The sequence below is a fragment of the Dasypus novemcinctus genome, chromosome 1 (genome assembly GCF_030445035.2).
Source record: "Dasypus novemcinctus isolate mDasNov1 chromosome 1, mDasNov1.1.hap2, whole genome shotgun sequence".
Classification (NCBI taxonomy): Eukaryota; Metazoa; Chordata; class Mammalia; order Cingulata; family Dasypodidae; genus Dasypus; species Dasypus novemcinctus.
Genome location: NC_080673.1, coordinates 129,522,293 through 129,549,961, shown reverse-complemented (window position 1 = coordinate 129,549,961; position 27,669 = coordinate 129,522,293). Strand labels below are relative to the sequence as shown.

Below are 27,669 nucleotides of genomic sequence, written 5' to 3'. Positions count from 1 at the left end.
CATATACGTATCAACTCTAGTACTAACTATAGGTTCAAATAGAAGGGGCAGAAGAACCATGTGTAGGGAAACCACAAATGAATCCAACTCTCTCACACTAGGGAGCATAAATTCCAAGCTAAGGCTCATTGGAAGCGCATCAAGTGTAAAATTTAAGGAGATCCTCACTGTGAGTTTGTACACTTGCACCGCCCTGCATTTGGCATGATCCTGAAAGTGAGTGCCTCCTTAAATTTTGTGCTTACCCTAGTCCTGGCCCTGCTTAGCATGTGAATGGGAATAACTGTTTTCCTAGAGGAAGCAAATGAAAGCTAGAGTTTGTAAATTGTGCCAAGAGAAGAGCTGCTCATTCCCCTCATCAACCATATGTTGGACCTGACCCAAAACTATGATAGCTGGAGTCAACTCATCCAAGCTCAAGGAAGCTGATTGTGGGTGTGCATCTTTTTTCCAATTCCTTGCTCAATGATGTCATGTCAGTGGCTTGAAATTGGCTGTGGTTGAGAGTATTCAAACCATGGAAATCAGCAAACACTACACATCAGGCCTTTTTTTTTTTCCTGGAAAGGCTGTTGAACTTCAGCGGCACTTTACTGCCAGAAATCCCATTGCAGCTGGGCTGTTGGAAGTGCTATCACTTGTGGTGCTCTTGATTTGGCCAAATGCCATTTGTGGAGGCACTGGCAATAAAAAAGCCCTATCTGCAGCGGTTATAGGTCAAATCAAGCACAGGCAGAGGTGGGCACTGGAGTCCATGTTCGTGAATAAGATTGTAATAGAACAAAAGGATTGGAATCACTGGATTTATTCTGAATGAGCCTGAGTTCTGACTGGCTTAAAGATTTAAATATGAGTCAAGAGTGGGAAAAAGGAGAAGGGAATAGGCACCCTGCTGGGGGCCTCCCTGCAAGGTCAGGCAAAGCTACACAGCAGCGTAATATTCAAAGCAGAAGGCCTTTGTGGCAGTTCACATGTACCTTTTGTGGATGGTTCTGATGAAGTCTGCATTGTTCGTAGATTTAGCTCTAGGCTGGAGTCCAACCAGTGTCCTCTGCTGCCCTTAATGGTAATGTCAGAACCTCCCTAAAGGGAACATTAAAGACAGGCTGTTTGAAACACTATGAAGGAAAATGACCAGGGGTTTTAGAAGCCCAAACCAGAGCCCTGACCTTGTTCTCTTGTGACTGGATATGACTGTGCCTCTGAATGTAAAAAAAACAAAAGGAGTAAAAAATATATATTGCGCTATATTTAGTGTGCTAAGCACTCTCCATTGTTACTGTTTTAAATGTTCCTGTGATTTCCAAGATAAAAGTGTATTGTGGACTTTACAAAAACTTGCAGGCTAAAAAGAAAATAGTTCTGTGAGTAAAACAAAACACTTTCTCCTTCTTGGAAAAATTAGGCCAGCCTTTTTCTATTCTGTTTTCTTAGAAAACTTGATAAAAGTGGAATGTCAGCTGTGTAATCAAGCTACTTTATTGTGGTTAAAAATTATCCCATACTGGAAAACTGTACCTAGATTGGGAGGACTGTGGATGAATTATAAACATGTGGTGAGAAGACGTAGCTTTGGGTTTCCCTGAGTGTGGTAGCCAGATGTTTCCCTTGCTGAAATCTAGAAGCTATGTCCATGGCTGTTAAAAGAAATAATATTTCCTATCTGGGGCTTCTAATTAGCCAGGGTGGCTCCCGCATTTACCCCAAATATGAGCTATCACTTGCGAAGTCAGAATTATGAGGACTTCCACTGAAGAGATGCATCTGCAGCTGCTTGGATAGCCCACTGTATTTATTCCCTGGCCTGTGTCACTCTAAATTATATAGGACTGTTGGCCTCCGCTGCGGCACTGCAGGCGGGTCACTGCAGGCGAGTCGCTGCCGGGGATCGGGCCTACGCCACGGCCTGACCGGGGCGGCAGCGGGCGGCTCAAGGCTTGGTGGGGACGCGCGGTTCGATGGAGGAAAAACCACGGAGACGAGGTCTATGCGCAGGTCTGATTTTATTCGGGAAGTACATGGGGTTTTATAGTGTCATGGAGGTGGGGAGGTTGTGGGAGGGGCATGTCCGCAGGGCAGCTGAGGATTGGCTGCAGAGGCAAGGGCGGACCTGCGGTTTATGACGTAAGCCATTGATGGCAGAGGGGGTTGTTTCCGAGGTTGTGCCGGGGCGGATACGGGATGAGGGCGGTTGAAATGAGGCGGGGAGAACAGCGATCGGCTGGGAGGGGGAAGATAACAGTGGCTGGGAGGAGGGGCGGAGGGAGGCAGCAGCATAAACTGCTGCTGAGAAGGGCCATAATACAGGGAGGTTACGAGGAACAGGCGGGCAAAGTGTAAGGAAGCGAAAGGCAGGGTGAGAACAGGGGACATAGGACCTTTATGGTTGGATGAGTTTGATTGTCTAGCTGTAACTGAACTCGATTTAAGACATTGTGGTCAAGTGGAATGGGTGTGGTGTGGATGCTTTATCATTCATTATTTAGGATACCCATGGTCCCAATCAATCTTGGAACCTCATTTTCTTAAGTACTTGGAAAGTTTTGTCTTTGATAATTCTTTATTTTCTCTCTTTTCCCTGGAACATTAAGTTGAGTGATACTTAGCTTGATTTCTGAAATGTTCTCCCTTAAGTTCCTTCTCTTTGTATTTTTTTCTACTTTCTGTGAAATTTCCTCATCTTTATTTTCCAGTACATCATTAGAGTTTTTAAAAATATGCATCACATATTTGATTTTAATATTCTTGCTGCTTGAGTGTTCACTTTTTATAGCTTCCTATTTGTGTTTCATATTGATGTGGGCTATGGGTGAGAGGCTCTTTGTGTCTCTTTGGAGATAACCTTAACTTAAGCTGTTTGTCCTGACTTGTGGGTGTAGGATGGTGAGACGCTGCAGCCCTGCCCTTGGTGACCAAGGCAATGACTCCAGTCCCAGGAAACAGTTTATCAATGCAAACTCTATAAACTTTAAATATTCAGGGAAAATGCAAACCAAATGTGCTAAAAGCTTATCTAGAATGTATGAAGTCCATGCTAAAAGCTTACCTAGGAAGTGGAAGATATATGCTAATTCAAGCCTATTGAGAACTGAAACAAAAAGACCATTTGGCCTTTCCTCTCTATAAAAAGAACTCAAAAATCTTGTTCGGGGCTCAGTGCTTGAAACAGAAAGCTCCCAGGTCCGGCCCGCTGTCAATAAACCATTTTTCCTTCTCAAAATCATTCCTGAGTCCTGGCCTTTCTATACGCAAATAATTGAACCTCTCTCAAATTCTACAACAATATACATAGTATCTTATATTTCTAATGATATCAGCTATGGCTTAGGTGTTTTATGTGTATATGTTTTCTTCTTCAGTTGTCTGTTTTTTGCTTAATTCCTTTTGTTCTCTGGTTTTAATCTGTTATTAATATTCTCAAGTGTCTGGAGAGTCTTGCCTGTCAATTCAGGTTTAGTTTGATAAGAAACTATGCAGGGCGTGTGGTCATGTGGCGTGGGTGTGAGTGGGCGGCTGGCAGCCCTCGGCGTGTTCCGCAGGGACCCTGGGCCCGGTGCGTACCTGGGGTTCATGGAGCAGCCGCGGAGGCATCTCCACCCGTGGGCAGGGGGCTCTCCCGCGAGGAGCAAGGCGGGGAGGCCCTGGGAGCAGGGGCCTCGGCAGCCGGGCCCCGGCGACTGGAGTACAGGGCTCTGGGTGGGTCCAGAGCCGCGCTTGGGCCGCTTGCAGGAGGGGTCAGGCGGAAAGCTTCCCTCCGACGCTCCTGGCTTCTCCGTGGTGGCCCCCACAAGCCTCCCAGCCCTGCCGCCGGGCCCCCACTGATGGAGCCGGGTCCTCCCAAGCCTGCATTGTCCAGCACATAGTCACCAGCCACCTCCCCAGGCCTGAGCCCATGCAGCGCGGCGAGTACATCCGATGTGCACTGTTAGTGTAACACGCAGTGGGACGAATAGAAGAGTATAAAATACCCCATTCATAAATGTTTTATACCGTCTAGAGGCTGAAATGACTGTATACATTGGGTTGAATTATATTGTCAGGGGAACAGGAAGAAGAGGAAGTAGATTTGTTGACTGCTTTGTTTGGAGTACTTCTGAATGTCAGTATCTGTAGTCTTTTTCTCTTGGGCTACCTATTTCCTCAGAGAGAAAGCTTTTGGTTTTATCTGGTTGGAGAAAATGCCTGGTCTCTGATATTCTGGGAATTTAGAGGAGGAAGGATCTGGAGGAAGAAGGATCTTTATGCAAACCCTCATTTTCTTCTGCACTGTTTTTCTGCCTTCAGCTGTGCTGATTGGTTGCCTCCAAAGAATACACTTTATTCCGGTCTCCTACCAGGGTGAAGGAAAAAGAGTTTTGAGATGAATTGCTCCTTACACAGAATTTCAAGCATTCTTCCTGTTTGCAGCCCCAGCCTGCCTAGTGTACCGATTGCTGAGTCTTTAAAGAATTCTGAGTCAGGAAAATCCACTTCTTTATTGTTGGCTTCCTCCCTGGAAGGCTCCATTTAAAGTCAGTTATCCACAATTACATTTGATTTCCATCTCCCAAACTTAATTTGACATTGTTTGCCAGCTGATGCTTTCTCTCTCATTTCTCTTTATCCTTGTGAATTAATACCATATTTATCCCTCTGCCGTAATTTAGTGATGTTTCACGAGGAAGCAGAAATAAAAAACGAATATTCAGACTGCCGTATTAGCTAGAATTCCCTTTCGGTATGATTGTTATCTGACAGATATAACTGTATCTGATTCTTCAAACGTCTGATCACATTTACTGTACCAACTTCTGAACTTAGATTACCGAGAATCTTAAAGCCCTCCAATTACTTGCAGATTAAGTCTAATTTCCTTTTTTGATGGATCTGTACTTTATCAAGAATTCAGTTCTTTAGGCTCTGTGCCTACAGTTCAAGGAAATCCTGAGGTACAGATTATGTAAGAGAACTTTTGGCCTGAATGTTTTCAAGGAATGCTCTCTACTTTAAAGGACTGACTGATTTAGACACACGGAAATAGTGTGAGGGAAATGGGGAGAAAAAAAACGGTACAGAGTCTGAAGGCCTAGATCATATCCTCTTACTGCCTTTTTTTTTTTTTGAAAAAAATATTTATCCCCATTGTTTGCACTCACTGTCTGCTTTCTGGGTCCTTTACTGTGTGCTTTGTGTATCCGTTTGTTGTGTGCTCTTTGTGTCTACTTATCTTCTCTTTAGGAGGCATTGGGAACTGATCCTGGGACCGCCCATGTGGAAGGGAAGCACTCAATAGCTTGAGCCACCTCAGCTCCCTGAGGTGTGTTGCTCATTTTCCTCTTTGTATCTCCTTTGTCGCATCAGCTTACCATACCTGCCTGTTGTGCCAGCTCACTGTCTTGCTTGTCTTCTCCAGGAGGCATCAGAAACTGAACTTGGGACCTCTCATGTGGTAGGTTCAATCACTTGAGCCACATCTGCTTCCCCTCTTACTGCCTTTTTAAGAAAAATTTATTTGAAGTATCTTACTCACACATAAACATACGTAAACAATAAGTGTATACTAATAGTTGTGAACTTACAAAACAAACATATAACATCATACAGGACTCTTGTACCTTACCCTGCCACCAATACCTTGCATTGTTGTTAAACATTTTTAACTAATGATTAAAGAGCATTGTCAAAATATTACTACTAACCAAAGTATTTCCCCTCCAACTTACCCTGTTATTTTTATCTTTATATCATTTATATGTGAACATACATAAATAATAAGTATGCAGTAAAAGTTATGAACTTACAAACCAAATATGCATAACATCATACAGGGATCCCATACATCAACCTTTCACCGATGCCTTGCATTGTCGTGAGACATACGTTACGAATTATGAAAGAATATTGTCAAAATCTTAACTACTGGGAAGCGGCTGTGGCTCAATCAATTGGGCTCTTGTCTACCATGTGGGAGGCCCTGGGTTCATGTCCCGGGGCCTCCTTGTGAAGGCAGGCTCACCTGCATGCTGTGGAGAGCCACTGTCCCACACGCGCTGCAGAGTGCTGCCGGCCCGCAAGCACCACAGAGAGCCAACTCAGCAAGGTGATGCAACAAAAAAGGGAGACAAGCAAAAAAAAACAAAACAAAATCACGCAGAAGAGTGCACAGCAAATGGGCATGAGAGCAGACAGCAAGCAAGTTGCAAGCAGGGAGGAGGACGTAAATAAAAATATAAAGTACAAAAAAAACTTACTAATTATAGTCCTTATCTTACATTTGGTGTATTTTCCTTCAACCCACCTTATTATTTTTTTTTAAATATATATTTTATGACAGAAGTTGTGAACTTATAAAACAATCTTGCACATGTGCAGAATTCCCAAATAACACCCCTCTATCAACACACCACACTGCAGTGAAACATTTGTTACAGATAAATAATATAAGCTGATTGTTAACCACATGCATAGTGTACATTTGGCACACATTTTCCATTCTGCCCCATTTTTAACACAATACATCTTTGGCATAGATGCAAGAATATTACATTATTATTGTTAATCACAGTCCATAGGTCACTCCAGTTGTATTTTTCACATGCTTCTCCACATTCCCTTCACCCTGCAATAGTGATGTACATTTGCTCTAGCCTAACAGAGGACTCTCTTGCATCTGTACCATCAACCACAGTTCTTATCCACCTCTTGGTTTTCTTTGCTATTAAGTTCATAGATTATTCTCTAGCATTCTGTCAATTGGCACTCACATACCTAGACTACCATTTTCAGCCACATCCCCATTTATAAACTGGCTGTAACTCACTATATGTCCCCATCCACTCTATACATGTCCACACTTTTACAGTAATGCTAATTAAAACTTCTCTATACGTTAAACATCAGTAGTCCATCTCAGTCCTCCTCTTACCTCCTTTAAGAATCCACCACCTACCTCTAGGTCTTGAAGATACTTTCCTGCAGTTTATTCTAGAAGCTTTATCGTTCTTGCTTTTATTTTTAGTTTTTTTTATCCATTTTGAGTTAATTTTTCGATAAGGTGTGAGATAGGGGTTCCTCTTTCCTTTTTAGGCTATGAATATCTAGTTCTTTTAGCACATTTGTTGAATGGACTATTCTGCCTGAATTGTGTGAGTTTGACAGGCTAGTCAAAAATCACTTGACCATACAAGTGAGGGTTTGTTTCTGAGTTATCAGTTTGGTTCCATTGATTTATGTGTCTGACTTTATGCCACTACCATGCTGTTTTTACCACTATAGCTAATATGATTTAAAGTATGGAGATGAGAGTTCACTTTCCCTTTTCAAGATGTTTCTAGTTACTCAGGACCTCTTACCCTTCCAAATAAATTTGATTTGATAATTGTGTTTCCAGTTTTTTTAAAAAAGTGCTGGTAGAATTTTTATCGGGATTGTGCCAAATCTGTATATCAGTTTTAGTAGAATTTACATCTTAATGATATTTAGTCTTCCAATCCATGAGCATGGACTATTCTTCCAGTTATTTAGGCTTCTTAAAATTTCTTTTAACACTGAATTGCAATTTTCTGAATACAAGTGCTTTGCATCATTGGTTAAGTTTATCCCTGACAATTTGAGTTTTATCTGCCATATTTTATTTCCCCACTCTTTTGACACCTTTAGTTACTTTTATTGATATAATCTTCATTTCTAGACTCTCCAGGCTTCTTTCTCCTGTCTTTTCTTTTCAGGCTCTAGCACACCCTTTAATATTTCCTGAAAATCTGATCTCTTGGTTAGACGTTCTCTCAGTTTCTGTTTATCTGTGAATATTCTAAACTCACCTTCATTTTTGAAAGACAATCTTGCCAGATATAAGATTCTTGGCTGGAGGTTTTTCTCTTGTAGTATCTTAAATATATCATACCACTGTCTTCTTGCCTCCATGGTTTCTGGTGAGAAATCAGCACTTAATCTTATTGGATAGCCCTTAAATGTTATGCATAGCTTTTCTCTTGCTGTTCTCAGAATTCTCTTCTTTGTCTTTGGTATTTGACATTCTGATGAGTATGTCTCAGAGTTGGTCTATTCAGATTTTTTCAGATGGAAGTACGTTGTGCTTCTTGGACATAGATATCTACATCCTTCAATAGGGTTGGGAAATTTTTACCATTATTTCTTCAAATATTCCTTCTGTCCCTTTTCCCTTCTCTTCTCTTTCTGGGACTCCCAGACATGTATGTTTGCACATCTTTCACTGTCATTTAGTTCCCTGAGACCTTGTTCAATGTTTTCCATTCTTCATCTGTTCTTTTGAATGTCACTTTCAGAGGCTGTTTCTTCAAGCTCACCAATCCTTTCTTCTGCCTCCTCAAATCTGCTATTATATGATTCCAATTGCTTTTAAAATTTCATTTATTGTGCCTTTCATTCCCATAAGGTCTGCTATTTTTCTGTGTATGCTTTCAAGTTCTTCTTTGTGCTCATCCAGTGTCTTCTTAATACCTTTAATCTCTTTAGTCATTTAGTCATTTAAGAAGATTTGTTTGAACATCTGTGATTAGTTGTCTCAACTCCTTTATGCCAACTGGAGGCTTTATCTTGTTCCTTTAACTGGGCCATATCTTCCTGTTTCCTGGTATGGATTGTCAATTTTTGTTGGTGTCTTGGCATCTGGCTTACTAGATTATTTTTTCTGGGTACAGTTTTTCTCTTTAGTTTAGGGCTTCCCACCCTTTCTACCTTGCTGGTTGTGCAGTAGGAGCCAAGGATGGAGGTAGTGCTATAAGCTCTGGAGGCTCAAGCTGCCCTCATTGCCCCAGGGACCAATGAAGCTTCTTCCAATTTTCTCCTTTGCAGGGGGGGGGGGGTGTGTAGGGACAGAGTCACAGGTGTGTGGAATAATCCAAGTTGTGCAGACCTAGACTGTAACTGCCCAGAGAGACTGAAGAAACTTCACACCCCTTTCTCCCCTGCCTAGGGTGGGGACGGAGCTGCAGGTGTGGGCACGGAGCTGCAGGTAAGGGCAACCATCTATGTAGTGCAGATCTAAGGTGTCCACAGTTGCCCCAATAGACTTACAACTGATTATTCAGTCTGTGCACCGAATGTACCTGCAGTTACCTGTATAGGCTGGTGCAGGGCCCACCAGCCACCTCCTGGCCAGAGGTAGGGCTGAAGCCTAGGTTAGGGCTGCAGGATGATCTGGGTGAAAGAAACCAGTGCCTACCATCGCTGTGATTTGCAGTCAGTCCAGCTTCCTCTCAGGCTGGAGGCAGAGTCAAAATGGCGACTACCAGCCTCTTTCCAACTTACTTGGACAGACTCAAACTTTAATTGTTCTTAGGGTTATATTTTAGCCAGCCAAATTTACTAATAAGTAGCTGAAATCAATGGCCAACCATCTCTTCCTCCTCTGTTTTTGGGAAATGGAGCTACAAATTCCAGCCACAGAATAACTCTTGGGGTGCCTTGTGCTGCTAAAGTAGGATAATCACCCCCCTCCATGGCTTGGCTGGTAATTTCCCAGAAAGGCTGGCACAGGTCCCCCCTAGCTTCCTCCCTGCCGGAGGTGGGGTTGGAGCTTAGTCTAGAGCTGCAGTCTGACCTGGGTGGAAGTCCCCACCAGCACTGTGATTTTCATTCCATCCTGCTTCCCCTCGTGTCCGACGTGGAGTTAAGATGGCAGCTACGGGCATCTTTCCAACTTGGACAGGTTCAAACTTTAGCTTTTTTCAGGATTATACTTTAGCCCGCCAAATTTACTCATCAGTAGCTGACATTGGTGTCCAGCCGTCTCTTCCTCCGCCATTTTTGGGAAGTGGAGCTTTCAGTTTGAGTCATGGAACAGCTCCCCAGGTGGCTTGTGCCTCCGGTGGAGGATGGGCTCCGGCCTCTGTGGTGTGGAGCGCTCTACTTAAGAGTCTTCTCCGGAGATTTGCAGTCTCCTCCTTCCATTCCTTCAAGGATATTGCAGGATGCTCTTCTGGTCTCCTGGAACCCCCAAACAGGTGCTTCAGCTACCTTCGGAGAGCTCTGGGTGTTTACTAACTGCCCTGTAGCAGGAGCTGACTCCAGGAGCTCCTTACTCCACTGCCATTTTGCTGATTGTCTCCTCTTACTGAATTTTATTTTATTTATTTATTTTTTAAAGATTTATTTTGTTTATTTCTCTCCCCTTCCCCCCCCCCCCCCCCGCCCCGTTGTCTGCTTTCTATGTCCATTCACTGTGTCCTCTTCTGTGTCTGCTTGCATTATCTGGCAGCACTGGGAAACTGCATCTCTTTTTTGTTGTGTCATCTTGCTGCGTCAGTTCTCCGTGCGTGCAGCGCCACTCCTGGGCAGGCTGTGCTTTTTTCATGCGGGGCAGTTCTCCTTGCAGGGCACCCACCCTACGTGGTACAGCACTCCTTGTGCATGGGCCAGCTTACCACACAGGTCGTGAGGGCCTGGGGATCAAACCCTGCATCCTCCATATGGTAGATGGACAGTCTATCAGTTGAGCCACATCCACTTACCCTTATTGCATTTTAATAGTTATGTGACTTAGTTATTAAACCATAGACTTTTTCACCTGTAGAATAACAAGGTTGAGCTAGATGATCTTTCTACCTATGAAATTGTGTGAACTTCTGTTACTTATCTATAAAGACTGTGTGTAATATTTGATCTAGAAAAAATACAACTAACATATATAGGTTTTCACACATAATAATAAAAAGAGTGGTGATGAACCTACCAACCAACTTAACAGCAGAAACCTTAGCAATACTGCTATGTGTGATTGGAGTTCAGTCATTTTAATGCTTTATGATATTCCCTTGTTTGAACAAAGTCCATAGACATTTGGATTAATTCCAATATTTTGTTATTGGTATTTTAACTATAGAAAGTCTTCTTATGCATGAATAAGGTCTACTCATCTTAGAAATCTTTGGTAATTTTCATTGTACAGATCTTGTACATCTTTTGTCAAATTTATCCCAACTAATTTCCTGTATTTTTGATCCTTTTATAAATGATGTTCCAATCATTTATTGTTTGTATATAGGAATACAGTTGATTTTTTGCATATTGACCTCGTATTCTCCACTCTTGCTAAATTCACTTATAATTCTAGTTATTTGAAAGATTCCCTAGGATTCTCTACATAGACAACAATAATAGCTACAAATAAAGGCAGTTTTTCTTCTAATCTCTAACCTTTTTGTTGTTGTTGTTGTTGTTGTTTTGCACTGTGTAGAACTTCCAGTACAATGTTGAAGAGAGTGGTAGAGCAGACAGCCTTGTCTTGTTCCTGGCATAGCTGTACGGCTTTTTTTTTTTTTTTTTTCATTAAAATGTCATTAAAAATCTATTACTAGTTTTCCGGAGTTATGGGGTTTTTTTTTGTTTTTTATCGTTAATAAATATTGAATTTTGTCAAATTCATTTTCTGCATCAATTGAGCTATGTTTTGTTTTATGTTAATATGTTGACTTACATATTTAATATTTGTATATATGTTGATTGATTTTTGAATGTTACCTTGAATTCCTTGCATTCCTGTTGATCAACCCTACTTTTCATGCTGTATTATGCTTTTCTATATTGTTAAACCTTTTGTCTATTTTTGATTTGCTAAAATTTTAATATTTTTGTGTCTATATCTCCTGGACTGTAGTTTTCTCTCCTTGTAATGTCTTTCTCAGGACTTGGTATCAAGGTAATGCTGACCTCATAATACAAGCAGAGAAAGTATTCCCTCTTCTATTTTCTGGAAGAGTTTGTGTAAAATTACTATTTTTTCTTCCTTGCATGTTGGGTAAAATTTACTAGTGAAACCTTGTAGGGCAAGAGTTTCCTTTTGTGGGATGGTATTAGCTAAAATTCAATATCTCTAAAAGATATAGGGCTATTCTAAGGCTATTGAGGTGATCTATTTCTTCAAGAGAGAGCTTTGGTTATTTGTAACAGTGAAGGAATTTGTCCAAGTTATTCCACTTACCAAATTTATTATCATAACATTATTCAAAATTTTTAAGTTTCTTAGCTGCTAAAGCAATTACCAAACAATGGATAGTCTTAAGCAACAAGAATGTATTGGTTCCTGATTTTGATTTAGGAGTAGACCAAAACTGAGACGTTAGCAAGGCAATGCTTTCTGCCCAAAGACTGTGGCTCTCTGGGACTGGCTGAAACAATCCTTGGTCCTTGGATTTTCTTTTACGTGGCAGTGCACACAGTAATGTCTTCTTTTTCTTCCAGATTCCATTGATTTCCAGTTTCTTGCTTGACTCCATGGCTTCTTTCTCAGTGGCCTTTTCTATAAGCCCTCTGGAAATTGGAATAAACCCCAGCCTGATTCACATGGACAACACCTTAATTGAAGTAACCTCATTAAAATAAAACGGTCCTTTTTATAATGGGTTCACACTCATAGGAATAGAATAAGATTAAGAACCTGTTTTCTGGGGTACTTAACTCTAAGCCACCACAACAGTATTTCATCATTATCTTTTCGTCACTACAGGATCTGTGTAGTGAGGTCCCCTCTCTTATTCCTGTTATTTGTACTTGCATTTTCTCTGTTTCTTGGTCTATCTAGCTAGATGTGTTTCAGTTTCATTGATATTTTCAAAGGACTAGCTTTTGGTTTCAGATTCTTGTCTGCATTCACTTATCCAAATTCTGAATTCCTTAAGTCTGTAGGACTGCTGGACTCTTTTGTTCCCTTCCTCTATGCTGCAGCCTGGTTGAGCTGGGAATTTTGTCAAATCCTTTTTCTGCATCAGTTGAGCTATATTTAGCAGGGTTCACCTTATTTGTTCTGTATAACCTATTGTCTAGTGAATACAAGCTGTTGATTCATTTGTTTTATCTAGTTTTCTATTGGCTTAAGGCAGGATGGTAAATCCAGTTCCAGTTATTACAGCACAATCGGAAGTGGAAGTTCGTTAGATTTAATGTAATTATTGATAAAGTTGTATTTAGGTCTTTTATTCTACCGTGTGGTTTTTTGTTTTTTGTTTTTCCTGTTTGTTCCCTCTGGTTTTGTTCCTGTTTCTTTTTTCCTGTCTTCTTTTGGATGAATTTAATATTTTTTAAAATTCCCTTTTAATTTACCTACTGGCATTTTCATGTATCTCTTTGCATTAGATTTTAGTGATTTCTGTATGGATTACAACATATATCCTTCACTTTTCACAGTCTACTTAGAGTTATTCTATCACTTCAAATAAATATGAGAATCTTATAAAAACTTAGATATATTTATCTTCTCCTTACAGTTCCTTGAACTGTTGATGATGCCATATGTGTTACATCTACATATATTATGAACACCACACAAAAATGTTGTAATTTTTGTTTTAAATAGTCCTATGTAGTTTAAGGAAATTAATAAAGGAAAACAGCCTTTTATTACTTACTCACATATTTACCATTTCCAGTGCTCTTCATTCCTTCCATTAGATTCAAGTTTCTGTTTGTATTATTTCCCTTCTGCCTGAATAACTTTCTTTAGTTTTTCTTTTAGTACAGGTCTTGCTGGCAACAAATTCACTTAATTTTCATTTCTCTGAAAATGTCTTTATTTTACTTTCATTCTTATTTAATCAAATTTATTGAGCTATATAATTTATGTACAATATAAACTCCATACTTAAAAAGTATACAGTTCAGAAAGTTTAGATAGTTGTATATATCTGTGAAACCAGTTTCACTATCAGGATACAGAATATAGACTGTATATTGCAATACAGGAGTCCCATACACTACCCCACTACCAACACCTTGTATTGGTATCAACATTTGTTATAATTGATTATAGCGCTTTTTTCTAATTGTACTTTTTTTTTTTTTAGATTTGTTTTTTATTTATTTCTCTTCCCTTCCCCGCCCTCCCCACCCCAGTTGTCTGCTCTCTGTGTCCATTTGCTGTGCGTTCTTCTGTGTTCGCTTGTATTCTTGTCAGCGGCACCCGGAATCTGTGTCGCGTTTTTTTTGTTGTTGCATCATCATCTGCGTCAGTTCTCCTTGTGTGCGGCGCCATTCCTGGGCAGGCTGCACTTTTTTTCGCGCCGGGCAGCTCTCCTTAAGGGGCGCATTCTTTGCGCGTGGAGTTCCCCTGCGTGGGGGACACCCCTGCATGGCACGGCACTCCTTGCGCGCATCAGCACTGTGCATGGGCCAGCTCACCACATGGGTCAGGAGGCCCTGGGTTTGAACTTTGGAACTCCCATATGGTAGGTGGACACCCTATCCATTGGACCAACTCTGCTTCCCAAATTGTACTATTTTTTAACAGCAATTACCTTTGTTACATTGATGAAAAATTATTAAAATAGTACTAGTAATTATCATCCAGAGTTTATGTTAGGTGTATTTTTTCCCATATATTACCCATTATTAGCACCTTATATTATTTTTTTTAATTCATTTTTTAAAAATGTTACATTCAAAAAATATGAGGTCCCCATTCACCCCCCCCGCCCCCACTCCACCACTCCCCCCACAGCAACACTCTCCCCCATCATTATGACACATCCATTGCATTTGGTGAGTTCATCTCTGGGCATCACTGCACCTCTGGTCAATGGTCCACATCATAGCCCATACTCTCCCACATTCCATCCAGTGGGCCATGGGAGGATCTACAATGTCCAGTAATTGTCCCTGCAGCACCACCCAGGACAACTCCAAGTCCCGAAAATGCCTCCACATCTCATCTCTTCCTCCCATTCCCCACACCCAGCAGCCACCATGGCCACTTTTTCCACACCAATGCCACATTTTCTCGATTACTAACCACAGTAGTTCATGAATAGAATATCAGTAAGTCCACTCTAATCCTTACTTATATTATTATTGTACATTTGTTATAATTCATTAAAGAACATTATTTTATCTGGACTGTTAACCCTAGTCCATTGTTCACAGCAGGGTTCACTGTGTTATACAGTTCCATGTTTTATCTTCTAATTTTCATTCTAGTAAAATCTACAACTCAAAACTTCCCCCATTAAACCACAATAACATACATAATACAGTGGTTATTACACTCACAATAATGTACCATCATCATCACCCATTTCTAAACCTTTACAATCAACATAAACAGAAATTCTGTACAGATTAAGCATCAGCTCCCCCATTCTCTACCCCAGTCTATCCCTTGATTGCTATGTTCTAGATTCTAACTCTGTGAGTTTGCATATTATAATTAGTTCATATCGGTGAGAGCGCACAATATTTGTCCTTTTGTGCCTGGCTTATTTCACTCAGCATAATGTCTTCAAGGTCCATCCATGTTCTTGCATGCATCAGGACTTCATTCCTTTTTACAGCTGAATAATTTTCCATGGTATGTTTTTTTCTACATTTTGTTTATCCATTCATCAGTTGATGGAGACTTGGGTTGCTTCCATTTTTTGGCAATTGTGAGTAATGCTGTTATGAACATTGGTGTGCAAATATCTGTTTGAACCCCTGTTTTCAATTCTTCTGGGTCTATACCTAGTAGCAGGATTGCTGGATTGAATGTAATTCTATATTTAGCTGCCTGAGGAACCTATCTTCCACAGTGGCTACACCATTTTACATTTCTACCAGTGATGAATGAGTCTTCTATTTCCCCATATCCTACTGAACACTTAATTTTCTGCTTGTTTAATAGTAGACATCCTGGTAGGTGGGAAATGATATTTCATTGTGGTTGCATAAGTGATGTTAAGCATCTTTTCATGTGCTTGTTAGTCATTTGTGTATCCTCTATGGAGAAATGTCTATTCTAATCTTTAGCCCATTTTTAAATTGAGTTATCTTTTTTTTCTTGAAGTATAATACTTTTTTTATATTCTGGATTTGAAAGCCTTATCAGATATGTGGTTTTCAAATATTTTATCCCATTGAGTAGATTGTCTATTCTTTCATGACAAAGTCCTTTGATGCCCAAAAGTTTTTAATTTTGAGGAGGTCCCATTTATCTGTTTTTTTTCTTTCATTATTTGTGCTTTGTGTGTAAAGTCTAAGAAACCATTGCCTAACGTAAGGTCCTGAAGATGCTTCCCTACATTTTCTTCTAGGAGTTTTATGGTCCTGGCTCTTATATTTAGTGCTTTGATTCATTTTGAGTTTATCTTTATATATAGTGTGAGATACGGGCCCTCTTTCATTCCTTTGCATATGGATATCCAGTTCTCCCAGCACTATTTGTTGAAGAAAGTATTCTTTCCCAGTTGAGTGGACTTGCCAGCCTTGTCAGAAAGCAATTGGCCATAGATATAAGGGTCGATTTTTGAACTCTCAGTTCAATTCTATTGGTGGATATATCTAGCCTTGCACCAGTACCATGCTGTTTTGACCAGTGTAGCTTTGTAATATGCTTTAAAGTCAGGAAATATGAATCTTCCAACTTCGTTCTTCATTTTCAAGATGTTTTTGGGGAAGCAGACTTGGCCCAGTGGTTAGGGCATCCGTCTACCACATGGGAGGTCCACGGTTCAAACCCCGGGCCTCCTTGACCCGTGTGGAGCTGGCCCATGCACAGTGCTGATGCACGCAAGGAGCGCTGTGCCACGCAGGGGTGTCCCCCATATAGGGGAGCCCCACACACAAGGAGTGCACCCCATAAGGAGAGCCACCCAGCGCAAAAAGAAAGTGCAGCCTGCCTAAGAATGGCACTGCCCACACGGAGAGCTGTCACAACAAGATGATGCAACAAAAAGAAACACAGATTCCCATGCTGCTGACAACAACAGAAATGGACAAAGAAGAAGACGCAGTAAATAGACACAGAGAACAGACACCCTGGGCAGAGGGAAGGGGAGAGAAATAAATAAATAAATCTTCAAAAAAATAAAATAAAAGATGTTTTCAGCTATTTGGGGTCCCTTACCCTTCCAAATGAATTTGAAAATTTTCCATTTCTACAGAGTGGGCTGTTTTCCATTTCTGCAAAGTTGGAATTTTGATTGGGATTGTATTGAATCTGTAAATCATTTTGGGTAGAACTGGCATCTTAATGATATTTAATCTTCCAATCCATGAGCACAAAATGTTCTTCTATTTATTTAGGTTGTCTTTAATTTCTTTTAGCAATATTTTGTAGTTTTTTTGTGTACAAGTCCTTTACAACCTTGGTTAATTTATTCCTAAATATTTGATTCATTTAGTTGCTATTGTAAATGGAGCTTTTACCTCGATTTCCTCCTTAGCTTGCTCATTATTAGTGTATAGAAATACTACTGTACTTTTGCATGTTGATCTTGTATCCCATCACTTTGCTGAATTTGTTTATTAACTCTAGTAGCTTTGTTGTCAATTTTTCAGGACTTTATATATAGGATCATTTCATTTCAACTAGAGAATACTTTATTTCTTCCTTTCTAATTTAGATGCCTTATTTCCTTTTCTTGCCTAATTACTCTGGCTAGAACTTCAGTACATGTTGAATAACAGTGGTGACAGTGAGCATCCTTTTCTTGTTCTAGTTCTCAAAGGGAAAACATTGTCTTCCATCATTGAGTATGACATTAGCTGTGGGTTTGTCATATATGCCCTTTATTATGTTGAGGAAGTTTCCTTTTATTCCTTTTTTGCTAAGTATTTTTATCAAGAAAGGATGCTGAGGGAAGCGGACTTGGCCCAGTGGTTAGGGCGTCCATCTACCACATGGGAGGTCCGCGGTTCAAACCCTGGGCCTCCTTGACCCGTGTGGAGCTGACCCATGTGCAGTGCTGATGCACACAAGGAATGCCGTGTCACACAGGGGTGTCCCTGCATGGGGGAGTCCCATGTGCAAGGAGTGCACCCTGTAAGGAGAGCTGCCCAGTGCAAAAGAAAGTTCAGCCTGCCCAGGAATGGAGCCACACACACGGAGAGCTGACACAACGAGATGATGCAACAAAAAAAGAAACACAGATTCCCGTGCTACTGACAACAACAGAAGCGGACAAAGAAGAAGATGCAGCAAATAGAACAGACAACTGGGGTAGGGCGAAGGGGAGAGAAATAAATAAATCTTTAAAAAAAAAAAGAATGCTGAATTTTGTCAAGTGCCTTTGAGATGATCATGTATGTTTTTTCTCTTTGTTTCGCTGATGTGTGATGTATTACATTAATTGATTTTCTTATGTTGAACTACTCTTGCATACCACTTGATCATGGTATATAATCATTTTAATGTACTGTTGGATTTGATTTGCAATATTTTGCTGAGGATTTTTATATCTAAACATAAGAGAAATTGGTCTGTACATTTCTTTTCTTATAGTATCTTTATCTGGTTTTGGTGGTAGAATGATGATGTCTTCATAGAATGAGTTTTAGGTTATGTTCCCTCCTCTTCATTTTTGGGGGGAAGAGTTTGAGCAAGATTAGTATTAATTCTTCTTGGATAATTGGTAGAATTAATCTGTGCAGCATCTGGTCCTGGGCTTTTCTTTGTTGGGAGGTTATGTTCAGATCTTCCATTTCTTGAAGAGTCAGTGTAGGTTGTTTGTGTTTCTGGGAATTTGTCCATTTCATCTAGGTTGTCTAATTTGTTGTAAGACAGTTGTTCATAGTATCTTCTTATGATCCTTTTTATTTGTTTGTTAATGGTAATGTTCATCCTCTCATTTCTGATTTTATTTGCATCTTTTTTTCTTTGTCACTCTAGCTAAGAGTTTATCAATTTTATTCATATTTTCAAAGAATCAACATTTATTTTTGTTAGTTCTCTCTATTGTTTTATTAATTCTCAGTTTCATAAATTTCTACTCCAATCTTTGTTATTTCTTGTTACTTCTGCTTGCTTTGGGGTTAGTCTGCTGTTGTTCTTCTAATTCTTCCATATGTATAGTTAGGCCTTTGATTTTAGCTCTTTCTTCTTTTTTAAAATGTAAGCAATTGAGCTATAAATTTTCCTCCCAGCACTGCCTTTGCTGCATCCCACAAGTTTTCATATGTTGTGTTCTTGTTTTCCTTCATGTCAAGATATTTACTTGATTTCTCTTGCATTTTCTTCTCTGACACACTGATCATTTAAGAATTTAGTATTTAAATTCCATATATTTGTGGTTTTTCAAGTTTTCCACTTGCTCTTGATTTCCAGTCTCATTCCATATGGTCAGAGAAGATGGTTTGTATGATTTCAATCTTTCTAAATTCATTGAGACTTTTCTCCTGACCCAACATGTGTCTTGTCCTGGGGAGTGATCCATGTGCATTTGAGAAAAGTGTATATCCTGCTGTTTGGGGATGCATTATTATGTATATATGTGTTCGGTCTAGATCATTTATCGTATTATTCATATTCTCTGTTTCTTTATTGATTTTCCATCCAGATATTCTATCTATTGGATATTTATTGGTATATTGACATCTCCAACTATTACTGTAGAGGTGTTTATTTCTTTCAATTTTGCCAGTGTTTGCCTCATGTATTTTGGGGCACTGTGGTTAAGTGCATAATTAGGTATGATTGTTATTTCTTCTTGATGGATTGCTCCCTTTTATTGCTATTTAGTGTCTTTCTTTGTCTAACAGCTTTTGACTTAGTGTCTGTTTTTTCCAATATTTCTATAGCTATTCTAGCTCTTTTTTAGGTTAGTATTTGCATGGAATATCTTTTTCCATCCTTTCACTTTCAACCTGTTTGTGTCTTTGGGTCTAAGATGAGGCAGTTGGGAATAACATATAGTTGGATCATGCTTTTGTTTTTTTAAATTTTTAAAAATTTTATTGAAGTATATCATTCATACATGAACATACATAAATAATAAGTGTATAGTAAAAGTTGTGAACTTACAATACAAACATGCACAACATCCTACAGGGGTCCCAGACATCACCCTACCACCAACACCCCACACTGCTATGAAACATATTTGTTAAAAATTATGAAAGGGTATTGTAAAAATATTAATACTAACTATAGTCCATATCTTATATTTAGTGTATTTTCCCCCAACCTACCCTATTACTTTTTTAAGTATTGTTTTATTACAGAAGTTGTGAACTTACAAAACAATCATGCATGTGTATAGAAATCCCGTGTACCTCTTCACCAACACACCACACCATGGTGGGACATTTGTTACAGGTTATAAGATAATATCATCAGACTATTATCACCAACCAAGGTCCATAGCGTACATTTGGCATACTTTTTCCATACCCCTCCCCTCTCCCATTATCAACACAATACATCTTTGGCATTGATGCAAGAATATTACAGTATTGCTGTTAACCACAGTTCACAGGTCATACCAGTTGTACTTTTCCCTGGATCATGCTTTTTTATTCATTTTCCCAGACTGTGCCTTTTGATTGGGGAATTTAGTCCATTGACTTCAGTATTATTACTGTAATTGCAGTACTTACTTCAGGCATTTTGTTTTTTGGTTTTTTATATTATATCTTTTTTTTTTCTCCTTTTCTATTCCTTTAATGTAACCTCCTTTTCTGTATAATTGATCTTTTGTGATGTATCTGATCCCTTCCTTATATCTATCTCTTTCTATTTTTAAATACTTCTTTTGTGGGTCCCCTGGGTTTTATTTTACACAATCTGTGTCTACAACCTACTAATTTGAAAAGATCAACATAGCTTCAATAGCATACACACTCTCTGCTCCCATATCCCTCTGTTTCCCTTCTTTGTTTTTTTACCCACTTTGCCACTTTATATTTTATATGTCTGTTATCAGGAAATAGACCTTTTTCTTGTTCAGTTGTGTTTCTTATATGAGTTAAAGAATTGTATATCAAGGATACAGTACTCTTGGATTTTGCATGTACCCTTTTAGTAGCCCTAATTGATGATCCTTCATTTCTTCACACTACTCTCAGCCACTGTCTCCTGTCTTTTCCTTTCAATTTGCAGAACTCCTGTTAGTAATTCTTATGGGGCAGGTCTCTTGTTGAACTCTCTCAGTTTCTGTTTATTGGTGAGTATTTTAAACTCTTCCCTCATTATTGAAGAACAGTTTTGTTGGATAAAGAGTTTTTGGCTGGAATATTTTCTTTTAGTATCTTAAATATATCACACCAATGCCTTCTTATTTCCATGGTTTCTGATGAGAAAGGGGGACTTAATCTTATTGCAGATCCCTAGTATGTGACGTATTGCTTTTTTCCTGCTGCTTTCAGAATTCTCTCTCTCTATTTTGGTATTTGACATTCTGATTAGTATGTGTTACAGAGTAGGTCTATTAGGATTTATTCTTTTTGGAGTATATTGTGCTTCTTGGATATGTGTATTAATGTCTTTCATAAGAGTTAAGAAGTTTTCAGCCATTATCTCCTCAAATATTCTTTCTTCATCTTTTCCCTTCTCTTCTCCTTCTGGAACATTTATGACATGTATGATTGTGTGCTTTGTGCTGTCACTCAAATCTCTGAATAACTGTTCAATTTTTATCTATTATTTTTCTCTAGTTGTTCTTCTGACTGTATGATTCTGTCCTCTAGTTTGCTGATTCTTTCTTCTGCTTGTTCAAATCCACTTTTGTATGCCTCTAGTGTATTTTTTTGGTATGCGTGTGTCTGTATTTATTTCTTTTATTTCCCCTCCCCCCTTGCAGCTTGCTAGATGTCTGCTGTCTATGTCTGCATGCTCTTCTGTGTTTTTTCTTGTCTCCTTTTTTTGTTGCATCACCTTGCTGAGTTGGATCTCTGCAGTGCTTGTAGGCCGGGTGATACTCTGCAGCATCTGGGGACCGGGAGGCGCTCCATGGTACTTGCAGGCCAAGCAGTGCTCCACAGCTTGCGGGTGAGCCTGCCTTCACAAGGAGGCCCCAGGACGTGAACCCAAGGCCTCCCATATGGTAGATGGGAGCCCAACTGATTGGGCCACAGCCACTTCCCCCTAGTGTATTTTTAATCTCTACTGTTGTGCCTTTCATCCTCATAATTTCTGTTATATTTCATTTTGTATTTCAAATTCTTTTTTATGCTCACACATTTTCTTCTTAATATCCTTTATCTTTTTATGCATATTTTCCTTCATATCCTTGAATTGATTTAGGAGATTTGCTTGAACATCTTTGATTAGTTGTTTCAACTTCTGAGTCTCCTGTAAAGTTTTAATTTGTTCCTGTTTCTTAGTATAGCTTGTAAATTTTTGCTGATGTCTAGGCATCTGATTATCTTGATGTGGTAACTCTGAGGGTTCGTTTCTCTCTCTTATCTAGGGATTTTTTTTTTAAGATTTATTTTATTTATTTCTCTTCCTTTCCCCTCCTCCCCCATTGTCTACTCTCTTGTGTCTATTTGCTGTGTGTTCTTCTGTGTCCACTTGCAGTCTTGGTGGCACTGGGAATCTGTGTCTCTCTTTGTTGCATCATCTTGCTGCATCATCTTTCCATGTATGCAGTGCCATTCCTAGGCAGGTTGCACTTTTTTTGCGTGGGGCGGCTCTCCTTGTGGGGCACACTCCTTGCACGTGGGGCTCCCCTACACAGGGGACACCCCTGCGTGGTATGGCATTCCTTGCACATGGCAGTATTGCACATGGGCCAGCTCACCAAATGGGCCAGGAGGCCTTGGGTTTGAACCCTGGACCTCCTATATGGTAGGCGGGCATTCTATCAGTTGAGCCACATCCGCTTCCCTAGGGATTTATTTTTGATTGGCTTTGTGTTACGTTAGACCCTTTGTCTAACTTATTCTAGACCTTTAGAATAGCCCTTGTTTAACCATTCTATTTTTTTATCTCTTCATCTGATTCTTGACCTAGATAAGTGTTGTAATTTTTACAATTGTACTTTTTGTGCAGTTGTTTCACCTCCAGCAGAAAGCTTTCTTTCTTCTGTTCCTTCTCTGGGAATCTTGATCTGTTCTATTTTTGTGCAGATTTTTCTCCCCAGCTCCTGTGATTTGCTTAAGTCTTTTTCCTTACTCAGTTCCCCATTTTTCTTACCATTTTTAGTTTGGAGACCCATCCTGTGTCATTTTGTGTTTGTGTGTGTGCCAGGTTTTCTGTTTCTGGAAAGGTGGGTTACTTCAGAAAATATCTGTGTCCAGCTAATTGAAACTGGATTGGTGAGGGTACAACAGTTCTTATTAGCCTTTCTATTATGGTTTCTCTCCTCCCCCTTCCTCCCCCTTTCGCCCTTCTCCCCTCTCCTCTCCTCCTCTCCTCCTTCCCTTCTTTTTGTGCTGCTGGGGATTCTTTTGTATGCAGCAATCCTCAGAGGCTTGTGTTCTGTCTTGGATTTCTGTGAACTTAGGTCCTTGTACCTGGATATGCATGGTGCACTCAGTTGCTGCTGTGAATCTATAGTCTTAGTCCGCAGTGGGAAGGAGCTAAGGCTATGTATGACTTGCAAGCTATGTGGGACCAAGTCATGTGGAAGGGAACAGTATCTGACTGGCATCTGGGATGGAACACTGCTACCTTAGATTTTTTTTTGTATCTCTGATTGAGAGTTTGTGGAGTCCTTCTCCAGTCTTTACCATCTACCAGAGTTCTAAGCAAATGGGATTTGTCCTTTTATTCTCTAAATCTCTGGGGGAGGCTTTTTCAAGGGTTTACGTAGCCATGTTGATGATATCACTTCTCTTGACTTATTTTTCATTTGTTTATTTTGACAGGAAGTTAACTTTGATTCTCCTGAGGTAGGTAGTTGAAATATTAAGTTCTCCTAGCATTAAAGGGCTGTTTAGATTCTGTCCCACACATGTACAGTTCAGACATTCACCAGATTTATATATTGTCCCAAGTATATAGTTCTTATCTGAATTTGCTTCAGGTGGTCCTGTGGCTACTTAGCACTCACTCCAGAGGCCACTGTAGAACTCTTCATCCTGGAAAAAAGATAGGTAATCTGAATCATCCCTAAGAGAAGTGACAGACTACAATGGGTTGTGATCATAGTAGGCAAATTCTAATGTGGCTCCCAGTGATCCCACCTCCTGGTAGTCACACCCTTGTGAAATCTCCTCCCCTTGAGTGTGGGCTGAATCTAGTGACTTGTTTCTATTAATACTGTAACAAATTACCACAAACTCACTGGCTTAAAACAACACAAATTTATTGGCTTTCATTTCTCTAGGTCTGAAGTTCAACATGAGTGTCACTGGGCTAAATCAAGGTTTTGGTAGGGCTGTGTTCCTTTCTGTATACTCTAGGAAAGAATCTGTTTCCTTGCTTTTTACAGCTTTAGAGGCTAATCATTGCTTGGATTGTGGTCTCCTTCCTTCATCTTCAAAACCAGCAACAAGGCTTTGAGCCCTCTTCACATTGCATGTCTTCCATTCTGTCTTTCTGTTCTTCTTCCACTTCTGAAGGTACATGTGATTAGATTAAGCCCACCTGGATAATTCAGCATAATCTTCCAATCTCAGGGTCTGCTAAATAGCAGATTGCATCCACAATCCTAATTCCCTTTGCCATGTAACTTTTTCACACGCCCAAGGGTCAGAATGTAGACCTCTTTGAGAAGCTATTATTCTGCCTACTGTAGTGTATTTTCAAATTTCACTTATCTCTCTGCAATATCTAGTCTGTTATTAATTCTAGTCAGACTTTTTATCTTAGGAAATTTGATTTGAGTCTTTTTATATCTTCCTTATCTCTTCTTAATACCTTTCACCTTTCCTCTAGCTTTTTGAACATGGGGAATACAACTGTAATGACTATATAAATATCCTTTTCTGACAATTCTAACATTAGTGTCTGTTCTGGGTTGTTTTCAGTAAGTTGAGTTTTCTCCTCATTTTGAGTTGTAATTTCCTGCTTCTTTGCATGCCTGATAGTTTTTGACTGGATTCCAGACATGATGAATTTTACCTTGTTGAGTACTGGATATATTTATATTCTTGAACTTTGTTCTGGTATGTCATTAAGTTACTTGAAAATGGATTGAAATTTGTTAGGCAAGTCTGGATTCATTTTAGTCTAGTACTAATTTTTCCTCACTTTTGAGTCAATACCCTTCTCAGTACTCTACCCAGTGCCTGTTAATATAAGATTTTCCAGTTTGACTGTAGAATAGGCACTAACCTTAATCTGTGGGTTATTTCCCTGCCCTTGGGTAGTTTCCCACATGTACAAGCAGATCAGCACTCTGATGAATACTTCGAGGAAAACCTTTTGCATATTTCTGGAGTTCTCTGTCATTGCAGCGCTCTTTTCTTTGGAACTTTCTTCTGTGAATACTGATATCCCTGGGGTCTCAGTTTAATCTCCTTCACTCAACTGTGGCACTTCATATAACTAAGTGAGACTCTTATAACCACATAGGTACATTTAACCCCTACCTCCTGTGTAGTTGTTTCTGGCAGGAGAGTAAATCCAGTTCCTGTTATTCCATCTTGGCCAGAAAACAGCTCATGCATGTTTTTTTGAAGTTTCCCCCTAGGTTTTGGCATAAGTCTGTCTCTTTGTCCCCCTATATTGGCTAGAGCTCTGCTTGACCAGTTAATTCTCTCTGTGCTTCAGCCTTCAATTGTATGCATACTAAGCATTCCTAGAGAGGTTTTTTTTTGTTTTGTTTTGTTGTCTTTTTGGGCTTTGAAGAACCTGGCTTCCTTTCTTCTGGCTACCAGCAATCTTAGTACTCATCTTAGACTTTCATAGTAAATTCAACTCTGTTTCAGTGACCTGCTTGTTTTGAGCTTTTGAGGCTGTCAGACTTCCTTGCTACCATCCTGGGTCTGGAGCAGATGTCCCAGAGACCTGGCTGTTGGTCCCCATCTCACCCATCCCTGGCTCAGAACAGATTCTTCAGCAGCCTTCCTAGAGAACCCTTGGGTGATAGACACCATGAAACCCTCCCAATTTCTAGGTTAATGTGTCTTTACTCACAGACCTTCCTGGTGACCTGCTATTGCCCTAGCAGGGAAAGCAGCTCACTCCTTAGGTGGCCCAATTTAACTCCTTTATTTATTTATTTATTTTAAGATTTCTTTTTATTTATTTCACCCCCCCATTCCTCCTGTTGTCTGATCTCTGTGTCCATTTGCTGTGTGTTCTTCTGTGTCTGCTTGTATTCTCATTAGGTGGCTCCGGGAACCGATCCTGGAACCTTCCAGAGTAAGAAAGAGGCGATTACTCTCTTTTACCACCTCAGCTCCTGTGTTCTGCTATGTCCTCTTTTTTTCTGTCCTCTGTGTCTCTTGTTGCGTCATCTTGCTGTGCCAGCTGTCTGTGTCAGCTGGCAGTCCTGCACGTGGCAGCTTTTCCCGCCTGAGGCGGCATTCCAACACAGGGCGGCTCTCCTGCGCAGGGCCACATTCCCGTGTGGGTGGGCACTCTGCTTGCTGGGCTAGCTCGCTGCTTGCCCTCACCAGGATGTCTGGACCTCCTATATGGTAGATGGGAGCCCAAGTGGTTGAAGCACATCTGTTTCCCTCCTTTATTTCTGAAAACACACAGCACTGGGACAAGTAGAGAGTGTTCTTTGCAGTGTTAACTGTTTCACAAGATAGTCACAGACACACCAGTAATGCCATAAGTGCATGTGTACTATATGAATCATTGGGGAGAAACTGGTGAGCATAGAACTCTTGAACTCTCATTATCCAACTGTTTAGGTGGCATTTATGGTTTCTGTGCACAGGAGCCAATGTTTCAGCAGAGGGCCCTGCATAAGAGTAGAAGCACCCTGATCAAAGCAGTGGTCATTTTAGAAAGGCGGTACTTAAGAAGTACCTAGCATCAGCTTATTCTTCTGTTGAGCTAACTCAGATTTCCTGAGCCAGCTTTTGCTAAGCTACCAAAAGGGGAAAGAAAATGAGTCCTGTTTGTCTCATATCAATTTTCTAGTGTTAAACCACTCTTGGATTACTATGGTACTTCTAGCTGATTCAAAATATACTTTCTTTTTTGTACATTTTAAAAAATACTTTTGTTTATGGTTTTGGACCTATGTCTATGAACTTCCTTTCTGGTACAGTCCTGGTAAGGTTTTGATATCAATGTAATATTGTACTCAAAGAATGAGTTGGTGGGTTTGAAAAAAATTTAATCCTAAAATTTGTCAATTCAGCAATTTACATTTAGCATATTTGATTGCAAGGTGTAGAAACTTCCTGATAATTGCTGAAGAGATAGCTCTGTTTAACTGAATGCTATTTGGTGGGTACCTTTATTAGTGGGCATTTGGCACCTGGGTGTTAATTGGTTCCTTGTCATGTGATAATAGCAGTGGATTTGCGTCCTTAATATTGTTTCCTAAATATATTAGTTCTTATTTTGACTAATGTTTCCAGTTTGAAGATGATTCTAAATTCTCCATGACATGGACCTTAACCCTTCTACAATAAGAAGGTTGTTGTCTAGCTAACTAGCAATTTTATGTATTTAACTTCCCACTTTCCCATGTCATTTTCAACTGGTACACTATTTATACTAGTTCTTTTATTAATAAGTAATAAAATTTGAATACTATATCACGGATATTCCTTTTTTTTTTTTTTTTGGAATAATTTGTATACATTTGGAAAGAGCTTTTATTCCATGGAGGAAGGATAGAAGTTGTCTGTGAAAACCACATCATCCTGGTATTTTCTTTGTGGAAAAAACTGGATTGGATTAAGATTAAAACTACTTAATGGGTATAAATCTAGTCAAGGTTTCTATTTATTCTTGAGTAAGTTTCAGAAAGTTATATTGTTCTAAGAATTTTTCCATTTTCTTATCTTTCAAGTTTATTGATATAAAGCTGGTCATGGTATCTTCATATCTTTCTAGATCTCTGCTGAATCTGTACTTATGTTCCAGTAGCCACACACCATTTTGAAATC

General features: G+C 39.7%; 1 protein-coding gene across 10 annotated transcripts in view; it reads left to right on the top strand.

The window, feature by feature from the left end:
• The window catches only part of ART3 (ADP-ribosyltransferase 3 (inactive)), a 184,352-nt gene that overhangs the window by 138,960 nt on the left and 17,723 nt on the right, over positions 1-27,669 (top strand). The gene's annotated exons all lie outside the window — the stretch shown is intronic.